We start from the raw sequence: 12842 nt of genomic DNA, 5'->3' as shown, positions 1-12842 counted from the left end.
ACTTTTATCACAATTTTCCTCGTGTTTCTATAGGTGGTATATTCATAAAATTTAAGATTTTCTATTGGGCTCAATAATTCTACTTTAATTTGGGAAGGAGAAAATATCACTTCTTAAAATCTTCCCATATGCATATTCCTGAGCTGATATAGCCTAGAGAAATGGATCCTTTACAGTGATGGCTAAGACTTGTGCTTCCCCCAAATCCGATAAACGGGGATACCACTGTAGGAGAGTCTCTGTTGGTAGACAGAAGCCAGGGGGCTGGAAACAGACTGAAGGAAGCTGCATGTGTTAATAAGCATTGCAGTTATCTTAACCACAGTCATTACAGGTTTAAAAATTAGCCCACAAAGACATCTGGTTTAGACAGTCAACTTGCATTTACCCAACCACTGAGAAAACAATCAAGGGATCTGAAGGAGCCAACGGGAAAAACGGGGTGCCTCTAACTGGGGAGGGGAAGTTAAATACAGGAGGGAGGGAAAGGGTAAAATAACAGCAAGGGTGCCTGAAGAAGCCGTAAGCAATCACAGTGTCACTAATCTACCTAATACTATCTACAATGCATGTAAGTTGGTACACAGATATACATACATAGTTTAAATAAAACCTTTCCATCCAGTCTGATAATGCTCTCCACAAGAGCCATACATCGACCAGCAAAAACCTAACACTGCGCATGAGAAGTCCTCGACTGAGCTGTTGGTCAGAGTTGTCCAAGAGGCTCCTGAAACACAGCTTACTGCGACTGCCATTGGCTTTCTCCCAGAGATGGAAGGCAAGTCCCTACTGCTGAAGATACTGTGCACTTGGACTCAAGGCCCAGAGACCCTGAGGTGTCTGATACGGATGCCTCCTCCCTGAGAACTAACTTTCATGATACCAGAAGGTGCCATGAAAGCATCCAAAGGAGGGAAGCCACCAACAGTCCTACCAGGCTACTATGCCCATGATCCACAGCAGCAGCCAGCGTGGCATGATGCCCTGAGGGTGCAGTAGTCGCTCATACCTTAAAGGTAGCCAGCAGCTCTCTAACTGAACAATCAACAAGAGGAGAAACATACCTGGTACTGAAATCCTAGCCAACCAAGCACTAGTGAAATCATGGATGCTAGAGAATTTACAACCTCTTGAGCTACTAAACTAGCATAATCCTAACGACAATCAATAAAGACCTGTCCTTGTACCCACAGGTAAGTGTAGTCTTCACCCCTCATCAAGGAATCTTGTCTTTGCAACAAACAGAGATTGTTACATACAAGCACAACTGATCAAAATGCAAGGTTGTGGAGTCAGTACCAACTAACACATCTACAACACAATGCCTGCACAAGAGTAGGGCTTGGGATCACTGTGAAAGAGGTGACAAAGGGTCAAAGAGACAGAGAAGAACAGGGAGTTTGTGTGAGACTGTGTCTCTTATAAATGTCAAAAAAGAAATTACACCCAGAAAGTCTCAACAACATTGATGCTTAAATGAGCCAAACAAGCACACCAACAGATGTGCTAACATGGAAGGTGGACACCTAAAAATTTAGACTTACAGTCTAGTCTGAAGAAAAGCAACTCTATCTACAAGTGAGGCCAGCCTCGTCTTCTCACCAGTCTATCTCTACGTATAATATGGACATTGACAGGGAAGACAGAAGAGTCTGCTGAGAAAGCTAGAGTTTCTCTGTGGCTTGTGTAAGGAATGAGGTTGTTTTCTCAGACACTGTTTCTAGGTTTCCGTGTGCTTCATTATTACAGCAGCCTATCATTAGAAGAGGAGATGCACGGCTAAGAGATATGTGAGTTATTATCGTCCTCGTGAGATGTTTTAATAAACTGATGTTTCAACAGAGGCATGGAGATCCTATTAGCAATCAGATACTAGCATGGCTTGTGAGAGGGAATGCCCTGCAGCGAGTTTCCAAAGTGTCTGAGAACCGGTCGGATGACTCCTGGGCCTACACACCCTGCAGAAAGACATTGCACAAGCAGGGATTCTTTGAAGAGAGTTGTGCTGGTTTTCATGTCTGCCATAGAGGAAGGGGTGTGGGAAGAGGCCTTCCTTTCAACCTAAAGGGAATGAAAGGTTTCATTTGGACCACTTGATGTGCTTGGTGCATTCTCTACAGCTAGATCAGTATCCGATAAAGATAGTGGTTATCACCCTGAGGTACCCCAAGAGGGAGGGGGCATGGGATATCAAAGCAGGGCCCCAGTTCTATGGGGAAGGTGAAAGGCAGGGCAGCAGAACTCGGGGAGCAAGTCTGCACAGTGGACACAACGGACACCCTTCTGAGTACCCCAGTGACTGCAGCTGCACAGCTCTAGAGTGGTACTGCACAGCCCCTAAAGGAACTAACGCCACTGAGGGGATATACTACATGGTGACTTGCATGATCTGTGAAGTTCATGTCAAAATGTTGTTTATGAAACAGGTTCCTCCCTTGGCACTGGGTCGGGGGTCAAGTACTTACCCAAAGTACTAAGATAAGCATGCAGAGAAGAGGCCAAACTGGGAAAGAACAAGGAGAGGAATAAAGGGAGAAGAGGAGGAAAGGGAAGGAAGAACAGGGATCACAGTCACTACTAGAGAGTGGCCTGAGAGAGAGGCAGGCTGAAGCCCTCCAGGGTCAGGAGACTGGCTAGCTGCAGGGAGAGCTGTCCTTTCTGGACTGTCACAGGCAGTGTAGTTCCAGTGAAGGACTCTTAAAAGCCATTTGAAACAGCACAGGTCATCCCTAACCACATACCCAGTTCAGAACCAAGGAGTGAGGGGGAAGACTGCCTGCCTTTCTCCCTCTCCCTCTCGTTTTCAGTTCTCAGTGTGATGTGGACAGTCAGAGCAACCGACCAGTGGGGACAGCAGCTGCCGTCAGCACTGCCTGCCAGTACAGGCACCTAACTAGGGAGGGAGAAGCTCAAGCTTGTGGTGCAAGCTTAAAACAATGTTGACCCATGATATGCTGAGGATGTACTTCTAATTAGGGACTCCACTGTGTCTTCTAACTTAAGTAACTGTAATTATTTCTGCTATCAAAGAGTAAAGAGAAGAAGATGGACTGGGGTTTCATATAGAGGGGCAGAGAAACTCCCTTTGAGTAACAAAGAGAAGTAATGTTATACAAAGTTACCTATGATCCTACCTTAGGCATACCATTGGGAATGCAATGTATTTGTGGTGTGTATGTATGCACACACATATATTCACTAAAATTAAAATCTTCAAGTTTTTGTTTGTACTTTTAACAAAACTGGTTTTCAAAGCTTCACTTATTTACTCCTTATATAGAAGAAAAAGAATTTTTAAAACAAAAGATATCTTTTCATGCAAGGAAACTTTTCCCGTGCTTGGTTTGATGCTGAGCCACTGGGTTCTGAGCTATATTTTATTAACCATCTGTTAAATTTTATTTGAAGTAATATGTTTGTTTGTTTTCAGTATAAGGTTTCTAGGCATTCTTGTAGCTAAAGTTTAAAACCACAAAAATATTTGATTTTCAAAATAGTACCATTAAGATAACACAATGGATTTTATTTAGTTTACATCTTTACTAGAAAAAAAAAAGATTTAAGATTTTTAATAACTACCTCACCTGGTCATCCAATCTGAGGATAAAATGTTGTGGAAACTTTTAAGGCAGTCAACAAATGAAGGGAAGAATTGGCTAGAAAAAGTGTAAAGTTCGGTGTTTCAAGTATTGCCTTTAGAGATGGAGTTAGACACTGTGCAGGGGACATGTAGGTGACTACTGAGGGACATGTAGGTGAGTGACTGTGCTGGGACATGTATGTAGGTGAGAGACTGTGGGAACATGTAGGTAACTGCCACTATTTGCCTATGGTATGCTTCTTCCATAAGCAAAACAATTTCATTTCATTTATGTTCTTGGTATATGCTATATAACAGCTACAAAGTTAAGTGTTTGCTTCATTTGTTTGCTTAAAATTTCTCCAGGCAGCACAGGAGGATGAGCTCTCAAGAAAGGCTGTTAACTAAGAACAACCTTCAGAAACCTCAGAAGTCTACTCTAACTCAACAACACAAATACCAACACAGAAGCACAAAATAAATGAATAATCGAGGCAACGGGACTTCTCCAAAAGTTTGTAACTCTCTAAAATCCAAGTCCAAAACAAAGAAATGGTGAAAATTCCAAAGAATCCAAAACTATCTAGTTTTTATAATTCACATTCATTAAAACAAGAAAAAGGTAATTCAAATCACGATTGATTTTTGTCAATTGAAGATTTTTAAGTGAAGAAAAATGAACTAAAAAGGTTCAGCAATAACATCTATAAAAATCTGTAAACAAAAAGTTCAATGAAGCCGGGCGTGGTGGCGCACGCCTTTAATCCTAGCACTCGGGAGGCAGAGGCAGGTGGATTTCTGAGTTCGAGGCCAGCCTGGTCTACAAAGTGAGTTCCAGGACAGCCAGGGCTACACAGAGAAACCCTGTCTTGAAAAACCAAAAAAAAAAAAAGTTCAATGAATCAAATCAACAGTGGAAAGCAGTCACCAACAAGATAGATCTAGATGGCAGCAGAGACCCAGGAAATGAAGAAGTAGAGCAACAACATTAAGATAACACCCACCAAAGCAAGTACACCCATACTAGTGTCCAAGCCCTCTGGAGGGCACTGGGAGTGTGGCTCAGGTGCTTGTCTTGTAAATGTCAAGACCTGAATTTGATCCACATAAAAACCAGACCTAGTGTGCCTGCAATTCTGCACGTAGGACACAGGCTAAAACATCAGAACTTAAGCTCATCCTTAGTTAGGTAACAAGCTGAGGCAAAAACTGACTTAATAGCTGGTCGGTGATGGCACACACCTCCAGAGGCAGGCAGATCTCTGTGAGCTCCAAGGCCAACCTGGTCTACAAAATGAGTTCCAGGACAGTGAGGGCTACCCAGAGAACCTGTTTCAAAAAACCAACAAACAAAACAAACAAACAAAAAAATTGAAATAACAGAGACCCTGTATCAAAAACAAACAAACAAACAAAAAAGAAAACCAAAAATTATTTTTAAAAGAATTATATATTTATTTTATGCATGTGGGTACACTACAGCTGTCTTCAGACACACCAGGAGAGGGCATCATATCCCATTACAGATGGTGAACCACCATGTGGTTGCTGGAAATTGAACTCTGGAGAAGCAGTCAGTGTTCTTAACTGATGAGCCATCTCTTCAGCTCCCAAACCAAAAATTATTAAGAAGCTTAATTTACAACTTTGTGTTATAGGAGAGGGAACTAAGATATAAACTAATGGCATTAAAAAGAAAAAACATAGTCATAGAAACTAGCATAAAATTCCCCAAATCTAGGAAAAGAAATGGACATCTAAGTATAGTAAGCATTTAGCATGGACATACTATAGATGAAATGCCACCAAGAGCAAGGAATAAATAAAAATTATGAGACAGCAGAGAGTTGTCAAGTTACTCACAAAAACTATCAAGATAAAGCAATAGCAGAAGCATGAAGCCCAGAAGAACCCACACCAACATATTTCATGCCCTGAAATGAAGTAACTGCCAACTAAAATTATTATACCCAACAAAAATATCCCATCCTCAATGAAATTATACCCAACAAAAATATCCCTTAAAAGTTAAAAGAGGGGCTGGTGAGATGGCTCAGTGGTTAAGAGCACCAACTGCTCTTCCGGAGGTCATGAGTTCAAATTCCAGCAACCACATGGTGACTTACAGCCATCTGTAATGAGAATCAAATAAAGAACCTATGGGTTGGAGCAAGCAGGGCCCAGAACAAGCAGGGAGCAAGAGGGAGAAAGGGAAGGGGGGGGGGGGAGGAAAAAAGTTAAAAGAGGAACGAAAACTTGATGATGATGAGCATAACCAAAGCAATTCATGGTCATTAGCTGAGCAGAGCAAATGACACATAAGGGAAGACTACAGAGAAGCTGAGGACAGACAAATGATGTCAAAAGTTTGTCGAGGAGCAAATCTCACTAGTTGAAATAAATGAATAAGAACTAAGAAAGAGCTAGACATTATTAACTCAGTAAAGCAACAAACCTCCAAAATGAAGAAGAGAGAAATGATCATAGACCTTCCGGTAACTAAATGTAAGTAATCCTTAACTCTCTGGTTAAAAGACACATTGTTTAAACAGATTCAAACACAAGAGCCAACTATTATGTATAGACTGAGGGGGAAAGGATAGGAAATTATATCTAAATAAGTGAAATCTTAAAGCAAGGAAGAACAAATATACTGGCAAACCAAACCTCAAATCATAGTTAAAATTGATAAAGCTTACTGCATTATGACGAAGGCAACAAGCTAATAAAATAATTGACTATCTAAGCTTCAAATATTGATGCACTATATTCTATGTGATAAACACTACCATACAGAGAGGTCCAAATACACTGGTAACCAGCAACTTCAACAACTGGTTCTCATCACTGCTGAATTCTACCAGACCTGAAAAGAACTACCCTCAACACTTCTCAAATTACCCTGAGGAAAAAGGGCAGAGGGTGGGGGTGAGGGTGGGGTGGGGGTGGGGGTGGAACGTGTCTGAATCATTCTCAAGTCTACATTACTTCCATTCTGAACTGTATAAGGATACAATAAGGGAAAAAAAAATACGTCTATTTTCTTCATGAATATAGGCATTTATGTGTCAGCAAAATGTTTGTGAACTAGAGCTAGAGAGACAGCTCAGCATTTAGGAGCACCTGCTCTAAGTCTCCCTGAAAAGGACCCAGGAACATGGAGAACAGCCACAAGGATCAACAAAGGCATTGCATGAACTTCAGCAGCGCCTGAACAGCAAGGGAGACCACAACAGTGAGTGCAGAGACCATGGCAAAATGAGAGGAAACGTTTGCCAACTCTGATGAGAAAAGACTGGGGGCTGGAGAGGTGGCTCAGCAGTAGACAATATACATTGCTCTTGCAAAGGACCCACATGGTAGCTCACAATCCCAGTATCAGTGTATGCAACAGGCACACACGTGGTACACACACATGCATGCATGCAGGCACAATATTCATACACATTCCAAAAAGTAAAAATAAGCAAAAAAAAAAAAAAAAGTTTAAAAAAAAAGGTTAGTATCTAGATTCTATTTAAAACAAACAAACAAATGAAAACCTAAACATCAAACACATCAGGAATCAGGCTACCAACAAAAGGGAAAAAAAGAAACAAAAATTTCTCACAGGAAAACCAGCAAGATGGGTATGGGGGCTTGCTGTCAAGGCTGACCATCTGAGTTTGATCCCCAGAACCACAGAGTAGGGGACCTTGTGGGTTGTCCTCTGACCTTCGTATGCAAGGTGCTGAACCATGTGTATGGCTACATACATACATGTACACGTGCACACACACTAAATAATGTCAACATACTACAAAAATGAGAGTAATACAGTGCAAAACTACACTGAGGTTCCATCTCATCTATCAAGAATGAATGGGAAAGAAAATGTAAATATCACAAATATTTTCTACTCATTAAAAAAAAACAAAAAACAAAACTGGGGCTGGACAGATAGCTCAGTGGCTAAGAGCACTGGCTGCTCTTGCAGAGGACCCGGGTTCAATATTTAGTGCCCACAGGGGCTCACAACTCTGCGTCTCTAACTCCAGAGGGTCTGACACCCTCTTCAGGCTGCTCCAGGCACTGCGTGCTCATGGTGCACTGATACTGTGCAGGCCAGACATTCATACACATAAAAGAAAAATAATTTCAATTTGTTTCAAAAACAACAGTATGCTGTTTTCAAGAAAAAAAAGAACTAGAGGTCATCATGTTAAGGAAATAAACCGGACTCTCAAAAACAAAACAAAGAAAGATCAAGTATCTCATGTTTTATTGTGGAAACTCAATAATGAAAGTAGAAGAGGCAGCTTGGGCAGAGAAGGTGATGAGGAGGGAATGAATGAATCCAGTCAGGAGCCATTCACACACACGAGAATGCCCTCACAAAACCCGCCATCCTGTACAATTAAAAGACTACTTGATAAAAGAATGAGAAAGAAAAAGGAAATGTAAGCAGCCTAATATATGATACAGACAATCTTCTTCCCAGACAAGACGGCACTACTAGAGACAATCTCTGGACTGTGTGCGCTTCAGTAGTAACAGTTTCTCGGATTATAAACTGAGCACAAGCCCGTCAGAGTTCTGGGCAGCGTGCCATAATCCACCCCATCTACAATTCTGAAGGAAGTGCTATGCACACCCAGCAGGACAGATAATTCCTTCCTATCAGCTTAGCCAGGCCTTACCACCAGTAAATAAATAAATGTTTTAAATGGGGCTCGAGCGAATGACTAGCTACTTTACTTCTTCTTCTTCTTTTTTTTAAAGATTTATTAAAAAAAAAAAAAGATTTATTTTATTTATGAGTACACTGTTGCTGTCTTCAGACACACCAGAAGAGGGCATCAGATCTCATAACAGATGGTTGCGAGCCACCATGTGGTTGCTGGGAATTGAACTCAGGACCTCTGGAAGAACAGTCAGTGATCTTAACCGCTGAGCCATCTCTCCAGCCCCAAGATGCTCTTACTTCTAACAATGATCAGGAACACATATTTGGTAAGGCGGCATGCTGCCATGACAGGAAATTCTATTGTATTTAAAGATACAAAACAAGGAAGAGGCCAGAACTGAAACCAATGAAGGTTTATATGGCAAAGCAGATGATACTCAGAGATTGTTTTTGAGACAGAAAATACAACTTTTAACTAAGCACTCGATCCCCTACACTGAACACAAGAGTTTTTGACTCCAGAATTGTTACCACCTTCACTTTCCCACAGGGGACTTTTTTCTGCCACAACCTTCCAGCCATGCAACCCAGCCTTACAGTCTTCTTGCTCGGTGCCCAGAATTCAGTAAGAGAGAAATTAGATGGACACATCCAGTGAGAGGTTTCAATACAACACAACAGGTTTGTTATATGTGTTCTGGAGAATTAGAAGTTTCACAAGAAACGCCCAATTCTTTAAGAGACAAGAAAAGAACCTTTCCCCAGGATCGATTAGCTGTAATTACCCAGGATCGATTAGCTATAAGCACTGGGTATTCAGAAAGAACCAGAGCTGAAGCTAACAATGGTGACCGTCGTCCTTACTTGGCATTTATTTCCAAGATCACCTCTATTGCAGTGATTTTATCTGGGATCACCTGGGGTATTTGAAGGTTCTAGATTGTGAAAATAAACTTAACCATCAGAATTTGATGAATGAACATGAAGAAATGTGGCCCAGTAAAGTGAACTTCCCAGTAATCACATTATAGTCTATGCAACACAAGAGACAGAGCCTATGTGGAGGAAGTAGCCTAAGAAACACCTCTGTGTTCACACCAACAAAGGACTTTATACCTAGATGGATGAAATGCTGGGCCAAGTATTAACTTGCAGTTTGAGGAACCATGCAAAAGCAAAAGGGTGTCCATACAAGGATCTCTCCATATCACGATTCAAACATTCCACTGAAGGCCAAGCTTGAAGGAGGTTAGGCCAGACGCCCACGGTTGTTCCATACACACACCATTAACCAACAACGTGTCTCCACACACATGAATGCATTCACACATCATATACACACATACACACACATTAAAAAGAAGAAGAAAGAAGTTACTTTTTGGTTAGTTGTAGTTTTGTTAGTTGATTTATTCAGGATCATGTACAGAATTACTGACATTGGTTTTTTAAAATATATACTGGTGTTACTCTTATAAACTCGTAAGATAAACATCACCAAGCTTTAGGTATCTTTACTCATATGTGTGTGTTTGTGGGGTGGAGGGTGGTAAGAGACAAAAAGGGGGAGGGAGGGAGAGAGACAGAGACAGGGAGACAGAGACAGAGAAAACCAACTACTCAAAAAGGCTTATGTGGAATTTTTTCTAGTACTGCCATGAACAGAGAAAGGAAGTAGTTATAATTTCTCTGTCCTGTTATAAGAACTTAATATGTTGGTTGGTTTGTTTCTCTAATGCCAAATTGTAATCAAGGCCTCAATCAAATGCTTTATCTTATAATAGTTGTATTGGTCATGGCATCTCTTCATAGAACAGAACAGTGACTAAGATGCCATCAAAGTCCAACTTAGTGAACTATGGGAGATTTCTTTGAGGAGGGGACATTATTTACAGGAATATGGGTGAAAGGTTACTCACATTGGTAGAAATTACTCAAAGACAACTGAATCACCACAGCTCACCACAGCATGGGTGACAACTCACAAAGCTGAGAGCCTAGAACACACTGTACAGCCTGCAGGCAGCTCAACAAGTTGGAGAGTGAGTGTCCTTTCCAGGTGCCTTAGTTGGTCTACACCTCTTCCAGACAGCTCGGCTGGTTTCTGCTTCTCCCAGGCAGTGGTCTAGTCTCAGAGTTTTTGCATCCTGGCTTGTCTGAGAGAGACTTTCAGCATTTACTGCTTACTCTGGCGGGGAGGGATATGATGAATCTGCTCAGTTTCAGGGACTTCCTGTAGCTATTTTGAGTTGTTTACCTTTCTGCTTAAGGAGCTTCCCTGGAGAAGACTATTATGCAACAGACTGAAAAGTAGCGGAGGAAAGGGGAAAATCTAAATGTGAATTCTTATCACCACACTACATTTTTCTAACATGTATGATTATCACCTTTGGCTTAAACTACAGTTTTTCTTAAGAGTGATACTAATGATAAGAGATCATTTCTTACTAAATTCTAGACAAGCTTGCCAACAATAAGCAAGCTACTCTCTTAATTCCCTCCTGGTTCTTCTGATTGGGTAATAGAGGAACTCCCAGTTTGTGGTTGCTGTTGCTAATCTCCTCTTTGAACAAATACAGACATGTCTTAGTCAGAGTGTTGTTGCACGGGCAGGCTTTCTTCCCGTAACTCACATCTAACTATAGAACTGTACTTCATGGATCACGTTGGTAGCGACTTTATATTTACCATCTACTTATAGAACATTTTACTTCTTTTCCATTCAGAGAAATAATTAATATCAATGATATCCATTTATTAAAAGAATTTCAAGTGTATACATGAGTCATTTCAAAAAATACCAAATACATGTTACTTGTACATGAAATACAGCTGAAGAAAATCCCATTCTTAAGACAAGATAAAGATGGTAGGATGGCTCATTGGTGCAGTGCATGCACTGATGCAGAGGAGTACAGGAAATCCTGTCTCCAAGGGTCATAACCCAGAACTACATCAATACCTCACATCCAAACAGCCATGTTGCTGACAGCATGGACATACACTCCATACCTCAACCAGTTAAATTTCAAGTTTCTTCACAAAGACTGCTTTATTTACGTACATTTTCTACTTCTTACTTAACAAATGAAATGGTATATAAAGATATATTTTTCACTAAGTCTCGCTGCTTTTTGGTGGTCCTAAACCATTGAATTTTGTGCTACCTAGTTCTACCACTGGGAATTAAAGAAAGAATAAAGGAAAAAGAGATAATGGATTTTCTATGTGGTACAAAAGGCAATTCCTTGAGAGGTAGTAGAGGAAAATCTTAGAAACAACTTTGATCTTTAATATTTCATGGTAATTCCCTCTACCATATTTTCCCAATTGTGGGAGATGTTTTAGTTGTGGTGTGTTTCAGTTTGGTTCCTGTTGCCATGATAAAGGCTATGACCAAAAGTGCCTGGGGAGGAGAGGGTTTATGTGGCTTACACAGCCACATCGTAGCCCATCACTGATAGAAGTCAGGGCAGGAACTCAGGCAGAGTCCACGGAGGAATGCTGCTTACCGGTTCACTCTTCATGGCTTTCAGTCTGCTCTCTTAGATCTCCCAAAACCACCTGCCCAGAGTGGCGCCACCCCACATCAACCGTTAATCAAGAAAACACCCCAAAAAATGACCATAGAACAACCTTACTAAAGCAATTCTTTAGTTTAGATGTCCTCTTCAGGTGGTTTCACGTTGACAAAAGCTAACAAGCAGACTGGGTCTCACCGTGTAGCTCTGGCTGGTCTAGAATGTCTTACATGCACCAGGCTGGCCTCAATGTTAACAGTTATCCTCCAGCCTGCATCTCCTGAGAACTGGGATGACAGGCACTGGCTGCCAAGCCAGGCTTTCCAATAACACTCACCACTCATGATATCCCTCGTGCCTAGCATGCCCATCACAATCACTCCGTGCTTGTGAACGAAGTGGGTGTAGTTCTGTGTTCCGTTTTGCTTGTCTCTCATTCTGTACGCATCAAGAATCTCACTCTGCATTTTCTTTTTTTTTTTTTTAAATTAGGTATTTTCCTCATTTACATTTCCAATGCTATCCCAAAAGTCCCCCCATACCCTCCCCCCAACTTCCCTACCCACCCACTCCCCTACCCACCCACTCCCACTTTTTGGCCCTGGCATTCCCCTGTACTGGGGCATATAATCACTCTGCATTTTCTATACTCAACTTCCTCTGCTTTACGTCCCCTGTTCCTCAAGGCCACTAGGAAGCTTTTGAAATATCTAGATATAGTTACTTCACTTCTTAATTATGAGTTTCTATATTATCGCTTATAAATCTGTACAACCTTCTTAAGTGGTTGGACATCTGGGGACTTTTCTGATGTATTTACAGACCATATAGTTGTACCCTCAGTGACAGGGGAAGTCCACAATGCACAGCCCTGGCATGTTACAGTGACAGTAGTTAATGTAAAACCCATTAACTGAAAGTTTTACAGCACTAAGTTCCAGGTGGCTAAATCTAATGACACTCATCTGATAATCAATCTAACAAATGTCATTTATCAAACCCAAATTTATAGGTTTTTTAAAATTTATTCTTCTCTCATACATTACACCTCAATGACACTTCCCCCCTCCAC

At 41.1% G+C, this 12842-nt stretch overlaps 1 protein-coding gene across 2 annotated transcripts in view; it reads right to left on the bottom strand.

Annotated features, from left to right (window-relative positions):
* Positions 1-12842, bottom strand: part of Ptpn13 (protein tyrosine phosphatase non-receptor type 13) — a 175152-nt gene that overhangs the window by 136783 nt on the left and 25527 nt on the right. The window lies entirely within an intron of this gene.

This window comes from Mus caroli, unplaced genomic scaffold (assembly GCF_978045245.1).
Source record: "Mus caroli unplaced genomic scaffold, Mus_caroli_1 scaffold_4, whole genome shotgun sequence".
Taxonomy (NCBI): domain Eukaryota; kingdom Metazoa; phylum Chordata; class Mammalia; order Rodentia; family Muridae; genus Mus; species Mus caroli.
The sequence above is the reverse complement of the archived record's forward strand: the minus strand, read 5'-3'. Positions and strand labels throughout refer to the sequence as shown.